Here is a 21,984-nt window from a genome sequence, read left to right on the forward strand (position 1 = left end):
TCACCTCAAACAAGGCACATTGCCACATTGTTGTAGGGGGCTACTATTAGGGACATAAGCGTCAGGGGTACTATGCAAGAAGTTGGGCAGCAAGATGTCGGTTCACGTTACACTTGAACTTCTGCATGTCAGTACAGTCAGGGAAGAAGGGACCGGGAAAGGAATTCCAAAGTCTAGCTGTTCTGGGGAAGAAACTACTTGAGTAGAAGACTCTCTTGCATCTAGGGATCTCTACTATGAAGGGGTGGGATTTAGCTGCTTGTCGGGTTTGTCGGGAGTATTTACGTCGAGGAGGCACAAGTGCGTGCAGTTTGTCAGAGGGTTCACCGTTAAAGTACTTGAAGAACAGGCAGAGGGATGCAACATTTCGTCGATGTGACAGAGGCTGAAGTTTAGCTGATAGTTCAGGACCTATCAGATTGGGGACTCTCTTTCGAACCTTGTCTAGGAGCGAGAGACTAGTGGCAGAGGCACCAGCCCAAATATGATAACAATACTCAATACATGGGCGAATGGTGGCCTTATAGAGGTACAGGATACTTTCAGGCGTAAATAGCTTTCTAGCACGGTAGAGAGAACCTACCTTCTTCGCAGCAGTCCTGGCAATGTTTTCAATGTAATTTTTCCAACTCATGTTTCCTTTGAACATTAGGCCGAGGACTTTAAAAGATGTACTTTCAGATAAAGAGTTATTGGCCATTGCTATTGGAAGTAGGGAAGTTTTCTTGTAACTATTGAAGGAAACGAGTTTAGTCTTGGCAGCATTGAATGTGACCAGCCATTTTTGTCCCCATTCCACTACGGATCGGAGGTCTTCCTCTAGTGTTTCTGCCATTTCTTTAGATATGCGTTCATTTGTTTTCCTGTCGTGTCTTTTATAGAGCGTGGTGTCGTCAGCATACATACACATCTCACAGACAATTTTGTCGGGGAGGTCATTCATGAATATTAGGAATATCAGAGGTCCAAGGACAGACCCCTGAGACACTCCCGCATTTATATCATATTGTTAAGATGTACGACCGTCAAGGACAACCTGGATTTTTCTCTTATCTAAGAAGGATGTAATTATCTTAAGTATTCTTCTAGTGATGTCGTATGATTTGATTTTCTTGAGGAGACCCTCACGCCATACCCTTTCAAAAGCCTTAGATATATCTAGAGCTACCGCTCTACCCTCCACCGCTTTGTCCAGCGAATGGTATATACGTTCTGAGATTACAGTTAGGATGTCTGCTGTGGAACGGGCTTGTCTAAATCCATATTGTTAGTCAATCAGAAATTTAGTATCTATAAGGTGGTGGATTAGAGCTTGGTTAATTATGGTCTCAAATATTTTGGCGAAAAGTGGGAGGAGGCTAATGGGGCGATAATTTACCGAGTCAGTTCTTTCGCCAGAATTCTTGAAAACTGGCACTACGGAAGCAGTTTTTCACCAGGCAGGAAAGCAAGATTCATTGAGACATTTGTTGTAAAGTTTGGAGAGAACTGGAGCTACTTCGGCGGTGCCGGGATGAGATCAGGTCCACATGCTTTTGCAGTGTCAAGCTTTCTTATGATAGTATGCACCTGAGCAGGGTTGATTTTCAGATAGTCTAGTGTGGCGTCTGTCCGCAAAGGAAAGTCAGGGAGGGGGTTGTTAGCAAAGTCAAGTGTGGAGTCTGACAAGCATGTTAGCCTTCTCAGTTGCAGAGTAAACAACGTCATGATTGTTGGTTAGTGGGGGAATTTTTGATTGCCCATTATTTACTACACTGTTGTAGATTCTCCAGAAGTCTCTGGTTCCTAATTTCTGTGCTTTGATGGGTTTTTGGGTGGTTTCAGTAAATTCTCTCTTGGCTGTCGCTATTTTTTTATAGTTATTTCTGGCTTCTATGTACTTCTGTCTGTTTGAACTGGACTTATGTCGGTTAAATTTACGGTACGCATGCTGCCTTTGCGCTATGGCAACAGCACAAGTTTAAGTGAACCATTCGGGAGAGTGGGGTTTGCTATAGAATTTGCGTGTGGGAACATGTGCTTCAATTGCCGCTTTGAACCATTCAGTGGTCTCATTTGCGCAATGTTCAGCAGCAAGTGAAAATATATTTGCCATGGACCGTCCCTGAGTATGTCCCTGATGGGGTCCATCGAGAAGTTGTTCGAACAGTGCATCAAGTGTATTTAAGCCGAAGGAGATTACTTCGAAGGGGACTAGAGATTCATGGGTGTACTACCAATAAAAGTGCCAATACAAAAATGTCTGGAAAATTGTTTAAGCCACCTATATACACATATGTATATACATGTATATACATACGTGTATATACATGTATATAGTATATACATGTATATACATACGCGTATATACATGTATATACATACATGTACATATATGTTTGCGCGTCTTCGCGTGTGTGTCAGGTATAATAAATACGCGTATGGTTTTTTCGAAAATTAAAATTGATTTTTTTTAATTTTTTCACAATAGAATAATAAGATATAGGACTGTAAAATGGTGCGTTATTATCACTTTAATATTTCGACCAGTTTCCGGTTTGTGATCATGCTATTTTCTTTTAAATAATCGTTACCTTTTCGATTTGTTCCTCTTTTTCTTAATAAAAAAAAACGACGCAAACATTGATGAGACTCAGTTAACGATTTTTTCTTGTCCCATATTCAGATGATTTGCGTGAAATTAGACTTTCGATTTTTTTTTATTTCTTTTTCTTCATTTATAGATTTTAATGTGTTATTTAATGAAGGCTAGAAAAAGTTGGAACTGTTGAAAGTTACAAACTTAGAATGATCGAGGCCGTGAGGTTAGAAATAGACCTCGTCGATTGAGCGGAAGTTTAGATCTGACATCATCAATCCAGAAGTGTGTTGTAATCTTTTGTTTCCGACAAGCAGCAAAACGAGTAGCTTCATGTAATTTTACCTCTAATGATGTGAAGGGTTAGCTGTTAACAGAGTAACAGGAAAGCAGGTATGAACTCGACCTAAAACACAACCTTGGGTGCTGATGATGGTTAAGTCGTAACCAACAAAGAATGAAAGCGTGTGTTTAACTTTCTGATAAAAAGTTGAATAAAATATTTTATTTGATCATGGTATAAATATAGATTTTACAACTTGTGCGAATTGTACACATTTTAGATGTTATTCTTCTGTCTTAAGCTTAAGCCTAAATTTTTTTTTTTTTACATTTTTCTGGAACCAAAATAACATAATGCATTTGAGCGAAACTCTAATATGAATTCTAGACTCAAGGCTTAGTAATATAATTAAGGGAACGTATCCATTCTCCCTAATCAAAGCGGTGATATAAAACCCGTCTAACCCTATAGCTACATAAAATAGATGAAAATATATTATTTTATATTACATTAATACTAGAAATACTTTTTTATTTAGAGTTATGCTGAAAAAGAATAAACAGAACTAACGATCGGTCTTTACAAATGTCACCATCGTCTTGGCAGATTAATAATGCAAAAAAGCGAACGATATACGCCTCGTTCGTATGATCACTTAATCACTGCTTTAGCTCCTTACATTACGTGATTTCATGCCTTGTCTGGAGCGATTTATATTTAAAAATCAAAATGATTCGTTGGAGAAAACAACTTGCATCGACGTTTCCGAATTTTTGGCATGAGGATTGGTTATTCATATTATTTGGATTCATCAGAATATTGTTCTCGTCCTTACTGCCATTTCCTCAAAATTTCGCTACTGGAGAATAACCAATTACTAAGTAGACCTAGTATAGAATTTAATACAGTATGGGAATTATTATTTATAAACAATAGATAAGGTATACAAGTACTAAGTAAAACATATATATATATATATATATATATATATATATATATATATATAGAGAGAGAGAGAGAGAGAGAGAGAGATAAATAGATAGATAGATAAATAGATAGGTATACATATACGTTAATATATAGTAAGCATTTGTAATAAATAGTGATATGCACAACTAGGAATAAAATAGGTTTAAGGCTTCTAAAATTCGTACTAGAATTGCCCCATGGCGCAGTGGTTAGAGTACTTGAAAAAATCAATTGTAAAAAGTGATATTCTGCTGAAGGTTGAAGGTTCAATCTTCAGTGTGGGTGACCGCAAAAATACAGTTGCGAATTGTTTAGGACTTTTATCCATTTATGGCTGACGGAACAAGAGCAGGCTGCCACTGTGAAGTAAAAAAAGGGTTCCGCTCGAAATTCCGCCCAAATTCCTGAGTTCGACAGAAACATTTCTCGAATCCGACAAGATACACCCGAACAAGGTCGGTTACATACAACGGAAACGTTGTAAAAATCACACTCAAGATGAGAATAGTAGTTCGATTAACTCAAATAATACAAACTTGCATGGATGCCTTAAAGGGTTTACAGAGTTTTACTATTGCAACGCGAATACATTTGCTTAACCGATTGACAAATCACTCAATAGGAAACTAATCTTTTTGCAACAGACGAACATTGTATATAAAAATATTCAACTTTTACATTGGTGGAATATTCATTTTTAAATGTTAATGTTCGAAATGGGGCCATCAAGTTGTTACAAAACTGTTTTGTTCGGGGAATTGAGTTTTCCCATCCTGGGACGGATATCTGTCTAGTTTTTTTTTTAATACTTTCTTTAATAAAATAGTTGAATATATACAATTCTGTTGTTGTTTTTAACGACATTTACGTCTATGCACTAATAAACTAGCCATTTCAGCTCATGTTCGCGTTTTACTGCTTGCATGAATGACATAAAACTCGCAAATTCATGCCCATGCTTCTATGCCTGTTTTTCTTCTTCGCCGTAACGCAATAGATTTACATTTACGTCACAAAAGCATTCCATTGTGTACACGTGAGAGAATCTCCAAACATCCACGAGGCGACGTGTAATCTTAAGAATTCGGTAAACAGTTATTATTTCACATAACTTATGATTTGTATATTTTCTGTACAGCAGCAGATAATGCTTATTGTATTTGATGTCTGACTCCTTTGTTTGCCTTATTTCTTATTCATTGGGCATATAAACGTCAAACATGGTGTGATCTTCGTGTTGCCTTACTCTATTAAACCAATAAACGTGGCGGAACACGTGAGCGTAACAAGTAATAAATAACATTCCGAATGAAAAATGAAACATGCACAAAAACTATTTGTTTTTTACGAAATCCTTTACGATTCCTAGAGTTTTGGGGAATTAGAACATATACCTCAACAATTTACTTAGTTTTATATTAATCAAATTATAAGCCAATTTCACGGGTTCGCGCCTGTGTATGTGTGCGTGTGTAATTCTTATGGCAACTTAACATTGATAATTGTGGTATTCGTTAATCATCGCGTCCGTCAAACAAGATGGCTGCCTGCTATATTTAAAAACAGAAACTGAAATAAAATAAGACTGAAATAGCTTTGTACTTCAATTAATTATAAGAACCTTTGAAAAACTTAAATTTTCACCAAAAAATTGAATTAAATTGCATAATATTTTATCTAAAACAAACTTCTGCAAAAATATTTACAGACTTGAAATAAATTCATGAAACCCGTGAAAGAATTACATTTTCGAAATATTACATTGTTTGAAACCTCTGACAGCCTTACGTTTTGAAAATAAAATAGTTTTGTAAATAATTGCACAACACTTTACTTAACACAAATTCAATTTTTTTAAGTGTAATGATTCCGTATTTCGTTTCAGCTCAACACAGTTTTCCTTTGTGCATAACTCTCAACACTAAAACGGTCATTTTATATGGCGCACGTAATCTTTAACGATTACCGAGAAATACCGATAATTACCGATAATTACCGATAATTACGCAATCGCATATCATTGCTAGCAAAACACATAACTCAATAAATCACATTCTTTACTCAGATAACAACAGTTGATCAACATAATCTCTATACATTTATTTCAACCTTTATTAACAATTCGATGCTTTCATTTTAGAACTATTTGCGTATTTTCTCAAAATATGCCTCTTGGTATCACTATTTGCGTATTTTCTCAAAATATACCTCTTGGTATACCTATTTGCCTATTTTCTCAAAATATGCCTCTTGGTATACCTATTTGCCTATTTTCTCAAAATATGCCTCTTGGTATACCTATTTGCCTATTTTCTCAAAATATACCTCTCGGTATCGCTATTTGCCTATTTTCTCAAAATATGCCTCTTGGTATCACTTCTTTTCTAAGTTATGCTTTTTAATTCCATTTTCACCCCAAACAATGCACAGTGCCACTTTGATGTAGGGGGTTACTATCAAGGACAGAAGTTGTAGGGCCACTAAAAAGGAAGTTGAGCCGCAAGATGTCTGTTCACATTACACTTGGACTTCTGCATGTCAGTACAGTTGGGGAAGCAGGAACCTAGAAGGGAATTCCAAAGTCTAGCAGTTCTGAAAAGAAACTATTAGAGTAGAAGGCTTTCTTACATCTACAGATCTCTACTATGTAGGGGTGAAACTTTGCTGCTTGTTAGGTTTGTCGGAAGTATTTACGTCGAGGAGGTACAAGGGCTTGTGGTTCGTCGGAGCATCCACCATTAAAATACTTGTAAAACAGGCAAAGCGACGAAACGTATCGTCGATGGGACAGTAGTTGAAGCTTAGATGACAGTTGGGGACCTATGAGGTTGGCGACTCTTTTTTCAACCCTGTCCAGAAGTGAGAGGCTAGTAGCAAACGCACCAGCCAAAATGTGACAACAATACTCCATACATAAGCGAAAGGTGGCCTTGTACAGTTAAGGTCGCTGGAAAAATGGTAGGATCCTTCTATCGCTCCAAAAGATATCTCCCTGCTGACGCAATTCTCTATCTATATAAAAGCCAAATACGTCCAAGGATGAAGTACTGTTGCCACATCTGGGCAGGAGCTGCTAATGACAGCCTACCCTGCCTAGACAGAGTACAAAATAGGCTTCGTGGCTTAGTGGGGGATGCCCTTTTCTCTTCCCTGCAACCTCTCTCACACAAGAGAGACGTTGCGAGCCTGTCTTTGTTTTATCGTTATTTTATGGCAAGTGTTCGTCTGAGCTCCAATCTCTGCCCCCTCACCAATCTTTCACGAAAAACACTCTTCTAGCTGAAATCACTGTCAGTAATTTTTCCCACTCTTTATCTGTGCCTAAATCAAAACGTAGATTCCATGAACAAAGCTTCTTTCTTATAAGTGCAGTCCTGTAGAACTCTGTTCCGTCTGCCTGCTTCCCACCTGACTACAATGGTGATTTCTTCAAGTCCAACATAAACAAATTCCTGATGAAACACCCCCTTAAGTAAGACACTCTATCAAATCTCCAATACTAACGATTACTACGATACTATCCCATTGATTACTGTACACTCAATAATCCTTATCCCCGAGTGGCTTCCGGGCCTTGATAAGTGGTGACTACCTTGTAAAAAAGTACCTTTCTAGCACGGTAGAGAGAGCCCACCTTCCTTGCAGTAGTCGGGGCAACGCCCTCGATGTATCGGTTCCTGCTCCTGTTACCTGTAAACGTTAAGCCGAGAAGTTTGAACAAATTACTTTTAAGTAATGTGCCTTTAGTAATAGTTATTTTTGGTTGAGACTGTTTCTTGTAATTATTAAAGGAAATGAACGTAGTCTTGATAGCATTGAACGTTATCATCCATTGTTGACCCCATTCGGCTACAGACTGGATGATTTCCCCTAAGGTTTCCGCCATTGCCTTGAATATGTGTTCAGTTATGTTCCTCTCGTGCTTTTTACCATAAGTAAAAACACAAAGTTGGACACTCTACAAGACTAAACGAATTCTTGTTCTGTAACAGAGTAAAAATGAGAGACCAAAATAAATGTATACTATAACAATTGTGGTGAGGAAAATATGTTCTCAACTTCTTTACAAACTCACTATTTGAAAGATAAAGAACGTTATAGAATAATCGATTATGTATGCAACTCTCATAGACCTCAAGTGTCAACCACAGGAAAGAGACTCGTTGATTATTGAAAACTTTGACTAAAGAAAAGTGAAATAGCGTAGCCATATAAATATGTAATTGTAAATATATACAAGAATTATTGGCTACATAAGTGCGTACATGTATCAGCAATGCCTTTCCTTATAACTACTTCTGTAGGATTAGTTATTAAAACCAGATTCAGAGAAAATGAAAACCTTTGTATACAGAATTTCTTTTTATTTATAATACTAATATGTTCAATAATTGAATACTTCAGGAATAATACAATAGTTACAATATATTTTATATCCAGGGAAAACTAACACCATTTAATTATATTACATAAACACATCTATATATATAAAGACATATATGCACACATATACATATCTTCGTATACATACATATGTATTAAAATCTATACACCTATACATGCACGCATTATATATATATATATATATAGACCAAGAATTATCGTCGATAACCCTTGGCTTGAAGACGTAATCCCCCAACGCGGGTGATTACAGAAGCATGTATGCACATATGTAGCCATCAATGTTTGTATAAATAAATTTAATATACCTTCTCTGTTCACTCATTGAGCACTCTTTGGTAGACACATGTTTTTCATTGGGTGTACTTCTAGGAAACTAAACTCTACTGGCTATATATATATATATATATATATATATATATATATATATATATATATATATATATATATAAATTCAAACCATTTCTACTCAAACTAAAGTAGCACCACAGAAAAATCCCGTCGCATGAAAGTTTTAAAAGATTCGAAACTAACATTAAATCACAGTATATTGTAACCCCGATCTGTTATTTTTTTTAATTAATTATGTGAAGTAAATCTATTACATGCGTTGAAATAAATATTCAAACGTTCATATAATGAGTCTAATTTTTCTACGGCATGTGAAACCTGTTCTAATCCATATGAACCATATAAAATAATATTTTAAATATTATCGTAAAAACAAATATACCTATATATAAACAAATACATACACACATATATACATGCAAGCACATATATGCATATTCTCATCCGAAAAAATATAAATTATTAAGGTAAGAGAAAAGGTGGAGAATCAGCATCTGTTATGGTGAGGAAATTGGCGTATTTAAATTTTCTCCTGGGTTTGCAATAGAAAATAATCTCACTTTTGGAGTTTATAGCATTATTATTTTAGACAAGGATATTATTAAAACTGTCTCTGAGATTCAAAGCTTTGCAGAGCTTCCTGGGGAGTCCGATTTAGTGTTTCTTAATAAGATAATATTATTCCTAGGGAATAAAATTCAGCTGTTTTTATTATCGACTATTTCAAGGATAAAGGCATTCTAAGATCCCTAACAAGGATAGTTAAGAAGGTGCGATTATTCTTATTGTTATTTACCGCTTTAAAAATATACAGGAAGATGATATGCGTTTCTTGATTGGGGAAACCTATGCGCTGATATACATATAAGGTTTTAGAGGGAAAATAAGGTCAACATGAGTTGAAAAATTAGTCTTGTGGAAAGGGAATTGTCTAATGGAATTAAAGGTGCTAGATAGACTCATCAGATTTACTGAATGTTGCCATTATTAATTAGTTCCAGAAGTAAACTGTCACTTAATGTTACGTTAGCTGTTTGTGAATGTTATCAATAAAATGTTGATGCAATAGAAGAGTCAAGTATGACATAATTTATATGATTTATGCTGTAATGGTGTATCGTAGTTTGTACGCCACATTGTGTAAATCCACTGAAACTGGTGATTATCAAAGAGTTTTCTATACCAAGCGGAACGTAAAATCATATACTTATTTATGCAAACATTACTGCATACATGTTTTTGGTGCAACTTATTTTAGAGTTAAAACAACCTTTTCCACATTTACAAACCAAAATTAAATCTGTACCCCATTTCTACGGAGTGTGTATTTTCTTTTTACCAACTTATAATATAGGAAAAAGACAAAGTAAGGGTAAGAGCGAGGTAGTGGAAGACAGTAAATAGCAAACTTTTTACAAAGAGTGAAGATAAAAATCACAGTATTGTGAGGTGAAAGAAAAACGCCGTTGAGTGTAAAAAGTGGCTTCATGAAATGGTCAACTTCGATTATTGTATGAACAAAAAGAAGTTTTGGTGTGCAATTAACTGTATTTATAAACACTAGGATTTCGCTTTCTTTAAGCAACTGACTCCTAAACAAATGGAGATGAATTCCTACTACCTACCGGACGGCCGATTTTAGATTACAGCTTTTGCCAGCTTATTACCACTACATATATACTATAGAGCGTGACAGGCGGTCTTTGGAGGACTATCTATTTATTTATTTATTTATTTATCTAACTATTTATCTATTTATTTATATATCTAACTATCTACTGATGTATCTAGCTTCTTATCTGTACTTCTATCTATTTATCTGTCCTCTCTATCTCCGGATATTTCTATATATCTTTTTATTCCCCCCCATATATATATATATATATATATATATATATATATATATATATATATATATATATATATATATAACATGTTTATTTATACAAATATAATTGTATACATATTTCTGCTGCAATTTCTTTTACGAGGAAGCGTCATCGGTGAAGTTTTTACAACACAAGAGTACCAGTGGAGGTATATAAAAGAAACCACAGCGATATATATATATATATATATATATATATATATATATATATATATATATATATATATATATATGTGTGTGTGTATGTGTGTGTGTTTGTGTGTGTGTATTATTCTTTATATAAATACATTCATATCATACTATGATGTGCAGATATGACTGCATTTGCATAAAGAATAGTTAAAAAATTTTTTTTAAATATATATAATTTGCTCACTTTAATTGAGCACTATCTACGAATCCTGTTGAAATTCAGTTATTCTTAATAGATATCTTTCTACATGGTATATATATATACATATATACATATATATATATATATATATATATATATATATATATATATACTTTTCAAATAAGTGTTTAAGTCATCTCAATCATCATGTAATCAATTCGCTATCCGAATAGTGAGTTTTTAGACGAATTTCCTGAACCGGATGTGTCTCTTCTACATATATCACGTAATTATGTTGATGGCACAAGTTCAGAGGAATTGAGTTGGAATTAAACCAAGTTCATCGTTTCCCACGGCGCAATTTGTTGACGGAATCGAAAGTCTACAAGTTTCACCGACTGGGTTCTAAGATTATTGCCAACACTTGATTCCATATTAGCCTATTTTTTATCAACAGAATTTATTAAGCAAATAAAGAACATGTTCGTATAGAAGCTTCTTTTTGATTCAGCAATTTTTGTTCTTGGCGTGCATATGATGTGGATTATATCTGTTAAAGAGGTTAATATAAAAGCGTAGCGCAATGACTTCTTTAACGGTAACAAAATTTAGCTTTTAGGGAGTTATAAGTCATTATTATTATTATTATTATTATTATTATTATTATTATTATTATTATTATTTAGTCACTAATATTAGTCACAAAGGCCGTCATCAAAGATTTCTCTTTGAAAACACTTGTGGCATTCTCTGGAGTCTGAGTTTCAACAAGTCTTCTCAGATTTCCAGGACTCTCCACCTCTTTCGATAATCATTGCAGATAGCTGTGCGTTATCGTAGCAGCCGCTTACCATTGATTTCCCGTCTTCACTAAAATTTGGATGGCAACAATCCCCCAACGTCCCAGTACTCTTTTCACTCGTCCAGCGGAAGTCTGGCTAATGATTTCTTATTGGTCTTTCCATCTGCCTTGGCTCTCCTAGCTTTGGTATGACGTCAGTTTTTGGTGACACACAAAAAAAATTCCAGTTTTCGTGATTCCATGTGATCTTCCTTCGTGTTTTACATCTGTTGCATTTTTTGCATGTCCGGTTTGTATCTGTAGTTCATGTGTATTAATCTCCGCATTCAAGGGTTTTCCTTAATATTTCAACTGTTTTTATTACTGTTATCCCTTGTATCTTATCAGTCAATCCTCTGATTCGATCTCATCTATTGTCTTTTCAATATTAGTGGTGCGATCCTGACTTTTTTCCTCTTCCATATGCCTTTGAGCTTTCTGGCCAGTTCAGTGTATTTGCTCCGTTTCTCCGTCTCCTTGATTTTCACTATGTGGCCTGCTGGAACAGCAAAATCTACAATCTGACATCTTTTCCTTCTTGTTAACTAGTATGACATCCGGTCGTCTTGCTTGGACGGATTTATCCGTTTGTGTATCCATATTCCATAGGAGTTTCTGACTTTCATTTTCAATTACTGCTGCCGGTTTGTGTTTGTACTATTTATCTGGACGTTGTCTTCAGTTGTCTGCATAATTGCCAGTGTACTGCCTTCTCCACTTGACCGTGTCTATTCTTATATTCTTTTTAGGCTAGATTGCTGCGTTCGCTTAGTATGTGGTTCGTTGTTTGGTCGCTTTGTCAACAGGGTCTGCATTTGCTGTTTGTTTGTGTCTTGTCGATCCTTGCTTTGATGTGGCTGGTTCTAGTCGCGTTATCATGTGCGGTTGTTATTGGGGATTCAGTTTATCTGTTTAGGTTTTATATTCGTAGCCATATCCAAGTGTTTTCTTTAGTCTCATCTTTTGTCATCCTTATGCATCTTCTATGTAGTTGTTTCATTCCTTTTTTTTCATATTGGCTTCCTCTGTTTTTATTTCAGTGTCTTTTGCTGCAGGAATTATTCTTTTAGTGTTCTGCATTATGTATTTTTTCTCATTTTTTTCTGCTCTCATTTACGCAGTCCTCTATATCCTTTAGATATAATGCATTGGGCATTGTCATGAATTTAGTGGTCGTCTAGTCAAGATCACTCCGTTCTTCTTTGATCCATCCTGTAAATAGTCTAGAGTATATTACTAGTGACATTGCTCATGTGTGTTTATAACTTTAATTAGATATCTACTATATAGTTTTGTTTCGAGTTTGCTTGTTTTTCTGAGGTATTCCTTTCCAAGTTTCTCTTTCACTTTTGTTATTTTGACGGTGTCTACTTTCAGAACAGTGTTTATCCAGTCCCCTCATCTCCGTTTGGATGGGTCGTATCATATATTGCATTGCTTCCAGTTTTCCCCCTCTCGTGATCAAGAGCGAACACTTTTCCATGCAGGATTTCATTCGGATATCCTGACTGTAGATTATGATTGTTTTTATTAGTGTCACTAATTCCTTCTTTTTTTTTCAAGTAACTTCAGGTCGTTTTTTTTTCTTAATTTTGGCACATCAAATTCCCACGCCAATAATATTGTTTTGTATGCTATCGATTTTTTCCTGAAGAAATGATAGCCGAAATAGCTCTCGAGAAATTCCCGCACATTCTATTTAAATCTGTATATATATATATATATATATATATATATATATATATATATATATATATATATATATAAAATGAAAATTACAATTAAATTTACCAAAATGATCCAAGATGGTAAAATTAAAGTATATTATAAATATTAAAGTTTTAATATTTATAAAGTTATCTCAGCCAGATGTAAAAGCTCGATAAAAGCAAATAGGAAATAGAGCTTATAATATGAGCAAACAGTTAATAAAACATGTTAAAAACAATTTGAAATGAGTTAAAAACATATTTAATCTGAAAAGGAAACACTAGATAAATGGATAGTCCTTAATCCGCGGAGTTTCGAAGAAATACTTTCCATCTCATCAGAGGGTAGGAATTAGCAAAATGCGGGATCGGATTTTGCATGCAAATGTATTTGATGAAACAACAAGTAAGTCCAAGATCTTACTTGATAACAAAAAAAGTGAAGCAGAGGGTATCTGGTGAAGAAAAAGGTGATTACACATTAATGGATAGTCTGGTGGAAGATAAATAATCCAGTGACGGCAAAATCCAAATGTATAACTTCAGGAAAGACATATATATATATATATATATATATATATATATATATATATATATATATATATATATATATATATATATATGGACAGAATTTTCTCTTATGCATGTTTCATTAAACACAAGGACAATTCCTATTTGCTTCTCGTGCGATTACTTTTTTTTTCTATTTTACGGGACAATGTTTGTACGTTCTGTTCGAATTAAAAAAAAAAATTGCCAAAGTGGCGAATTTTTTCGACTTCCATGAGTCGTCTTCAGGCGAGTAACGAATTAGAAAATTGCGTTTAGTGAATTTATAAAAAAAAACAACCCAGATTTAAATCGTTTAAAATCTTGAAAAAGCACTTAGGCGTACTATCCTCCTCATATTGAACCTGATTGATGATCAATTTGTTTATGCGAATGAGTAGGGATTATATGAATGAGGTTCGCAGGTTATAACGTGAGACGGCTAAAATAACAGAGCTTTTTATTAATATGTTTCTAAAATCGTTTTTTTTTTTGGGGGGGGGGGTTCATGTTCTACAAGATGTTGGTAGATGGAGCTGTCAGCTAGGCGGCTACATGTGACATGTAAGCCGGCGAGATATCCTACAAGAAAGGGATAGCAAGACAAAGAAAAAGGAAGTATTCTTGCCGTTCAGTGTAACATACGTAGACACTGCAAACCGAAAGAATTTACATGCAAACATGTTGGCTTTTTCCCCTTTTTTCCTGTTTAAATTATGAAATAATCTAATCTAACATAATATTTATAACTAACAAAAACGTGTGGACCAGATCTCATCCCGGCTGTGCTATTAAAAAAATGCTCTGCCGAGGTTGCTCCAGTTCTGTCCAAACTTTATAATAAATGCCTTAATGAATCTTGTTTTCCCGACTGCTGTAAAACCGCCTCTGTGCTACCAGTCTTCAAGAATTCTGGTGAAAGAACTGACCCACTAAATTATCGCCCCATTAGCCTCCTCCCGCTTTTCGTCAAAATATTCGAGTCCTTAGTTAATCAAGCCCTAGTCCAGCACCTAACAGCTGCTAAACTCCTGACTGACAAACAATATGGATTCAGGCAAGCCCGTTCAACAGCAGATATCTTAACTGTAGTTTCTGAACGTATATACCGTTCATTGGATAAAACAGGGGAGGGTAGAGCTGTGGCCCTCGATATATCTAAGGCTTTTGACAGGGTATGGCACGATGGTCTTCTAAGGAAAATTAGATCATATGGAATCACTGGAAGAATTCATAATGTAATTAAATCCTTCTTAAGTAATAGAAAAATCAAAGTTGTCCTCGACGGTCGTACATCCAAACAATACGACATAAATGCGGGAGTACCTCAGGGGTCTATCCTTGGACCTCTATTATTCCTGATATTCATAAACGACCTCCCTGATAAAATTCTTTCGGAGATGGGTATATTTGCCGATGACACCACTCTCTATAACAGATATCAGGGGAAAACGAATGAACACATATCCAAGGAAATGGCAGAAACACTAGAGGATGACCTCCAATCCGTAGTGGAATGGGGACAAAAATGGTTGGTCACATTCAATGCTGCTAAGACTAAGCTTGTCTCCTTCAATAACTACAAGAAACCTTCTCTACCACCAATAACAATGGCTAAGAACACATTACCTGAAAGTACTTCTTTTAAACTCCTCGGCCTAACGTTTACAGGGAATATGAACTGGAATAGATACATTGAGAGCATTGCCAAGGCTGTTGCAAGGAAGGTTGGCTCCCTCTACCGTGCTAGAAAACTACTTACGCCTGACAGTATCCTATACCTCTATAAGGCAACAATTCGCCCATGTATGGAATACTGTTGTCACATCTGGGCTGGTGCATCTGCTTCTTGTCTCTCGCTCCTGGAAAGGGTTCAAAAGAGAGTCGCCAACCTGATAGGTCCTGAACTGTCATCTAGGCTTCAGCCTCTGTCCCATCGACGAGATGTTGCATCCCTCTGCCTGTTCTACAAATACTTCAATGGTGAATGCTCTGACGAACTGCAAACACTTGTACCTCCCCGCCGTAACTACCCCCGACAAACCCGACAAGCTACTAAGTCTCATCCCTTTACAGTAGAGATCCCTAGGTGCAAGAAAGCCTTTTACTCCAATAGTTTCTTCCCCAGAACTGCGGGTCTTTGGAACTCCCTTCCGGGATTCTGCTTTCCCAACTGCAACGATATGCAGAAGTTCAAGTGTAATGTCAACTAACATCTTTCTACTCATCTCCCTTCATAATGACCCCGCTAAGTAAGTCCCTGATAGAAGCCCCCTGCTTCAAAGTGGCACTGTGCCTTGTTTGGGGTGAAAATTGAATAAAAAAAAACAAAAACAAAAAAAAACAAATGTAATTTCTCTCATCAGATTCATTGAAATAGTTCTATTACATATATTTAGCTAATTGTACTTCTTTTTCAGATTAAACTGAACCATTAAAGTTTGCAAGCATCCTAAATATAGCAAAGGTAGTTCAATTAACACAAGATGAAACTAAACAAATAATACATTTATTATCAACCGGGAAGTGTGACTATTGTACAATTAAGAAAGAATTTGTTTATGGTGGTGTGGTGGTGTCATCTGAATGAAATCTTTAAAATTCAAACCAAAAGCTCTTTCTCCTGCACAAGTTCGTGAATTGAAATTTGCAACAATCAAGAACCCAAATGCAACAAGTAATACTATTTTTTATAAAGCTTAGATTACTGCTATTGCCAAAACAACCCGCAACGTATACCTTCAGAAGCTAGCTACCGTCAAGAAAATGGCTGCTTCTACTCCTCTCAAAATTACATTGCTAAAATTGGAATGGGCAGACAGATACATAAAGCAAGACTTTACAGAAGTACTTTCGACAGATGAGTGTCGGGCCCCCTTGGATAGACCGGATGGATGAGTAATAGGATGATTTTTTGAATGACAGACAATCGCGGGTTTGGATGAGAAGACAACAAGATGGTATAGGTGTCATGCTTTGGGCAGGGTTGCTTACAAACATTATTGTTGGCCGTTTCAGAGTGATTAAATGAACTCTGAAAATTACTGCATCTTTAAAAGAAATTTCTTCTCGTGATATTAAAGGCTATCTGACGAAGAAAAAGAAGCTTTGGTTTGCATGGAAGATAACGCACCTTCACATGTTTCCAGGTACTTCATACCTTAGTTTAGCATGGCATTGATGGATTAATACTAATTATCTGGCCACCTAATAGCCCTGATTGGAAACCTAATTGAAATGATGTGGTCGCTGATAAACATGAAGATTTATGAGAATGACAAGCAGTATTCAAGCTTTTTGCAAAGCCTGTAGAGAGGTTCCAGGAGATCAATGGAGAAATCTTGTTCATGGTGTTGATAAGAGATTAGTTAAGCTGAGAAAACCTGAAGGCGGAAGTGTTGGACCCGTTAAATTACTCATCCGAGTAAATCGATATGTAAATCGATAGTTGGTAAACATATTTCAGATTGAAATATTAATGAAAAGCCTATTCCTATTCATCATATAATTAATGTGCATAAGAAAATGTGCCAACATTACAAAGTAAGCATTTGTTGATTTTTATTTTATTTTTGTATTTTGCAAACTGTTTCTGTTCACGGAAAATATGCATACTTATAATAACTTACGATATTGTTCCTGTGGATTTTATTTTATTTTACTGTACTGTTTAGAATGCATCTTCACATAAAAATGAATGCTATTTGCATTATATTATTTTACTTAACGAAATAATTCAAATTAAGACACTTGCAAATTCTCTCGGTTTTCAGTGTATATATATATATATATATATATATATATATATATATATATATATATATATATATATAGTAATTTATAAAATATATATGGCGGTTAAGCTACACTGAATATTCTGCGTTTCATCCACTATAGGATTCGTCAGGCTTATACTTTAATCCTATAGTGGATGAAACGCAGAATATTCAGTGTAGCTTAATCGACATATATATTTTATAAATTACTAACTAGCTCTACCTACGTATTGAGCTCTTTTGAAGTAAATACTTAAAGTTTACGCATAAATCTATATTTTCGTATATTAAATTTATGTGAGTAAATGAAGTAGTTATATATATATATATATATATATATATATATGTATGTATGTATGTGTGTGTGTGCGTGTCTGTGCGTGTGTGTGTGTATATGTGTGCGTGCGTGGGTGCGTGTATAAAGAAATGAATTCTGGAACACCTGCTTGCCTATTTGCGTCATTTATTTTCTTGTTATCGGATGCCGAGCTAGAATTTTCATAAGCCTTTTTCAGACATAAATATTATAGATTAACGAACCTACTTTCCGATTCGGAAATCTAAGACGGCGCTTATTCAGATTACTTAGCTGCAATCTCATCACTGCGTATTTCGCACCGGTATTTAATTTCTATCAAATTACGTATTAATTCCGAAGATATTTAAGACGAGATGCGAAAAAATATGAACCAACGTAGCCGAACCTTACACTGATTCTGATATATTTGGACGGCTCGACTTAACTTAATCTTTTATTAATGTTCCCATAATTCAATCTCAATCTTGTAATACTAAGTTGTGTGTCCCTTAAATGCCATTTTTGTTTGTCTATATAAATAATGAGATAAGACAAGATATATAGGTACAAAATTAGAAAACAAGAAAAGAGATAGATAGATAGATAGAAAGAGAGGGGGAAGAGGGGGAGAGAGAGAGAGAAGGAGAGGGAGTGTGTGTGTGTGAGAGAGAGAGAGAGGGAGAGACAGAGAGAGAGAGACGATTACGTGGTGATTATATGCCAGGTCCATTTGGATACTGGCCACGTCCATTTGCAAAAAAAAAAAAAAAAAAAAAATGAAACAAGGCGTGAAGACAGTTAAAGGTCTCCCTCTATTTCGCTTGTCCATCTATGGTTAAGATAACCTTAATACTCCTGACACAGTTTGTTATTGTTTCAAAAAACGTTCTTTAATTTTTGGCTACTAATAAACAGATTTTATATATATATATATATATATATATATATATATATATATATATATTAATTATTTATTTTAAAAAAAGTAATCTACGTACATGAATAAATAAATAAAAATAATATTTGTTTACGTCCAAAATAAAAAATGGGCAATTCTAAAAAAAAAACATCCAATCTTTAAGGTGAAGACGCTAACCTCAATATCGTTTTAAAAAATCAACAACAAAAAAGTATGTAAATATATAAATGATAAAAACTAAGCAGTAAATTGTCTATGGCATCATAGCGTAATGGATAAGACGCTGGACTGAAATACATAAGGTCCAAGATTCGAGTTCTAATAACAGTCAGGGTAGGGTCCCGAAACATGCATGTACGTAGATTACAGTTTTATAAATAAAAATATTACTTGTTTACGTCCAAAATAAATAATGGGCAATTTCTAAAAAACATCCGATCTTCAAGATGAAGACGATAACCTCAATATCGTTTAAATTAAAAAAAAAAAAAATCAACAACAAAAAAACTACGTATATATATATATATATATGGGTGTGTGTATAGTTTTTTTACTCGATTTGGGTAAACAAAATTACCATTGGTCGCTCCAATAAATATACTGCTTCAATCTAAATAAATTATCAGGCAACTGTAGCCTCCTGGAGTTATCGAGTCAAATCTTTTAACAGACTAAAAACAGATTAAAAGCCTTGCCTCCATAGGACTGAGACTAGTTTTTCCTGATGAAATCGTTTTAGAATGAACCAGTAGATTTATTGCCGCGACCAATCGTAATTTTGTTTACTTAAATCAAATATGATAATATCTTTCTATTTTTTATTGATCACAATGAACAACTTTGTAAAATTCATTGGTTTTTAATTTGCGATAGGGGGGGGATAGAGAACTGACTAGAAAACAAATACAGGGAAGGGATACTAATATTTTTGGAATAGAGAAAGGCGTGAAATAAATGGGTACTAATTAATCATCCTCTTACTCTCTCTTTTTCCTTTAACGCGAGGCTGCTATACACGCACAGCTAGCTGACTATAACATGGTCAACTTCATGTCCAATGTAAACAAATCCTGTCCAATAATCACTATCATATCAATTATCACGGTGCTTGATACGATTGCCATGTACGTTCTCCTAACTTAATACCATTCTGAAAAATTACCACCTAGCTATAGCTAGGTACTAAGCTTTGAGAATGTATATGGTAATTTAGCTACACAAAATTTTCCATCGAGTATGAAACCCGGAAAATTCTGAGTATCTTAATTTACTATTTTTTTCACAGAAAGGTCAACACACATCAAGGTCCAGAGGTCAATGGAGTGTAAAGGTTAATGTGTGTAGGGTAGTCATTAGAGCAATATTCTAGTAATCGTTAGTAGTGAAATAATTGTGTATAATTAGATTACTTAAGAAGACGGTTTAATAAGAATTTGATTATGTTGGACATGAAGCCGACAGTATTATAGTAAGCTGGAAAGCAGATCAGCGAAACAGAATGCCACAGACGAGCAGTTCTAGGAAAGAAGCTTTGTTCATAGAATCCACGCTTAGGTTTAGAAACTAATTGCCATATATATTTACAATAAAAATCTATTATATTATAAAACATAAATCGCCTTACTTGGGCGTTGTAAACTGTATCTCTTGTTTACAACGCCCGGTTTGGAAAATTCTGCGCATGCGTTATTAAATAAAAACAAAGCCATGAATGTTTTTTTTCATCGACAATTTTTCGAGTTTAAAATTTGCAAATAATAGAATAAAAACCCTTCTGCTTTTTTTTCATCGGCATTTTACATTTTTTTTTTCTATTTTTCGTTGCAAGTTAGAATCGTTTGCAAAAAAAACAAAAAACGAAACAAATGATTACGATTTTATATCTTTTATATATTCTGTAATTGACAGTTTAAAGGACAAAATTACTAAAAAACAAAAAAAAAACCAAAAAAAACCACACACACACAAACCCACGTTCATTTTTAATTGTAAACAATTTAAATAATTATTTTTAAACATATATCGTTCACGGGTGCTTTTGATTATGCAGGGAAAGACATTACGGTTTTAGCGTTCCAAATGTTTAAAAGGATTATTTCGATTGTATTTTCATTGCATATTTGAGTCGTTTTCAAACATAAAACAAAAATGTTTTTGTAGAGTAAAAAAGACAAGACAAAAACAAAAAAAAACTACTTGATCAATTTGCATTTTTAAAAAAAAAATATTTGGCATTTTTTACGACTTAACTAAACGTGAAAAAGAAATAAAAATCTATTCTTTTTTTTGCTAATATGCTCCAACGACCCTTAAAGATAATATAAAAGAGGGAATTTAAAAAAAAACATGGAACATTTTAAAGTCGGGATCCGTTTTCTATATAAATTAAATGTAAAATAAGCACATACTTCTTGACCACGTGTGGGTAAACGAGCCACGTAATTGTTAGCATTTTTTTCAAGTTTGGTGATGGAAGTAAGGGGCAAAAAGAGGGAACGGTGTGGGGGTGAGTCATAGGTTCCAAACATTTAAAATATACGTAGAGACATTTCAAAACGTGGGAAGGATTTTCTTTTAAAAGATTTGCTTTGAAACCGTCTCACCGTAAAATATTACGTAACTAATTATGATTTCCCGATATTTATAAGGCTATTAACCCCCCCCCACGCACAAATATTGGGTGTCCACTCCCTCCTTGTATTTATTTTTTCTTTTTGCATTTTTTTCATATTTTCAACGGATTACACCCCTCTTATATAAATGATTTTCCATTTAATCAAATGCATAGACTTCTATTATCCAATGTATTCCGTATTGTTTTTACTGGTCGCCGTATTTGCTTACGCACGCGCATGCATTCAATTTTTGGGCGTTTATGCATTAATTCTGTATAGTCACTTGCACTTTCATACATGATAAATGAATGCAAAAAAAAAATTAAACTAAGATATATGCCAACAGAATCTAAAATTTAAATAGTTTAAAACAAAGTAAGAATTAAAAAAATAACTTAAAGTGTTTGCATGGAAAAACTTTAAATATCAACTTTTCTATCTTGCGTAAGTTGATAACTTGTTTTTTTTTTTGT

This window comes from Euprymna scolopes, chromosome 6 (genome assembly GCF_053919585.1).
Source record: "Euprymna scolopes isolate OS-2025 chromosome 6, ASM5391958v1, whole genome shotgun sequence".
Taxonomy (NCBI): domain Eukaryota; kingdom Metazoa; phylum Mollusca; class Cephalopoda; order Sepiida; family Sepiolidae; genus Euprymna; species Euprymna scolopes.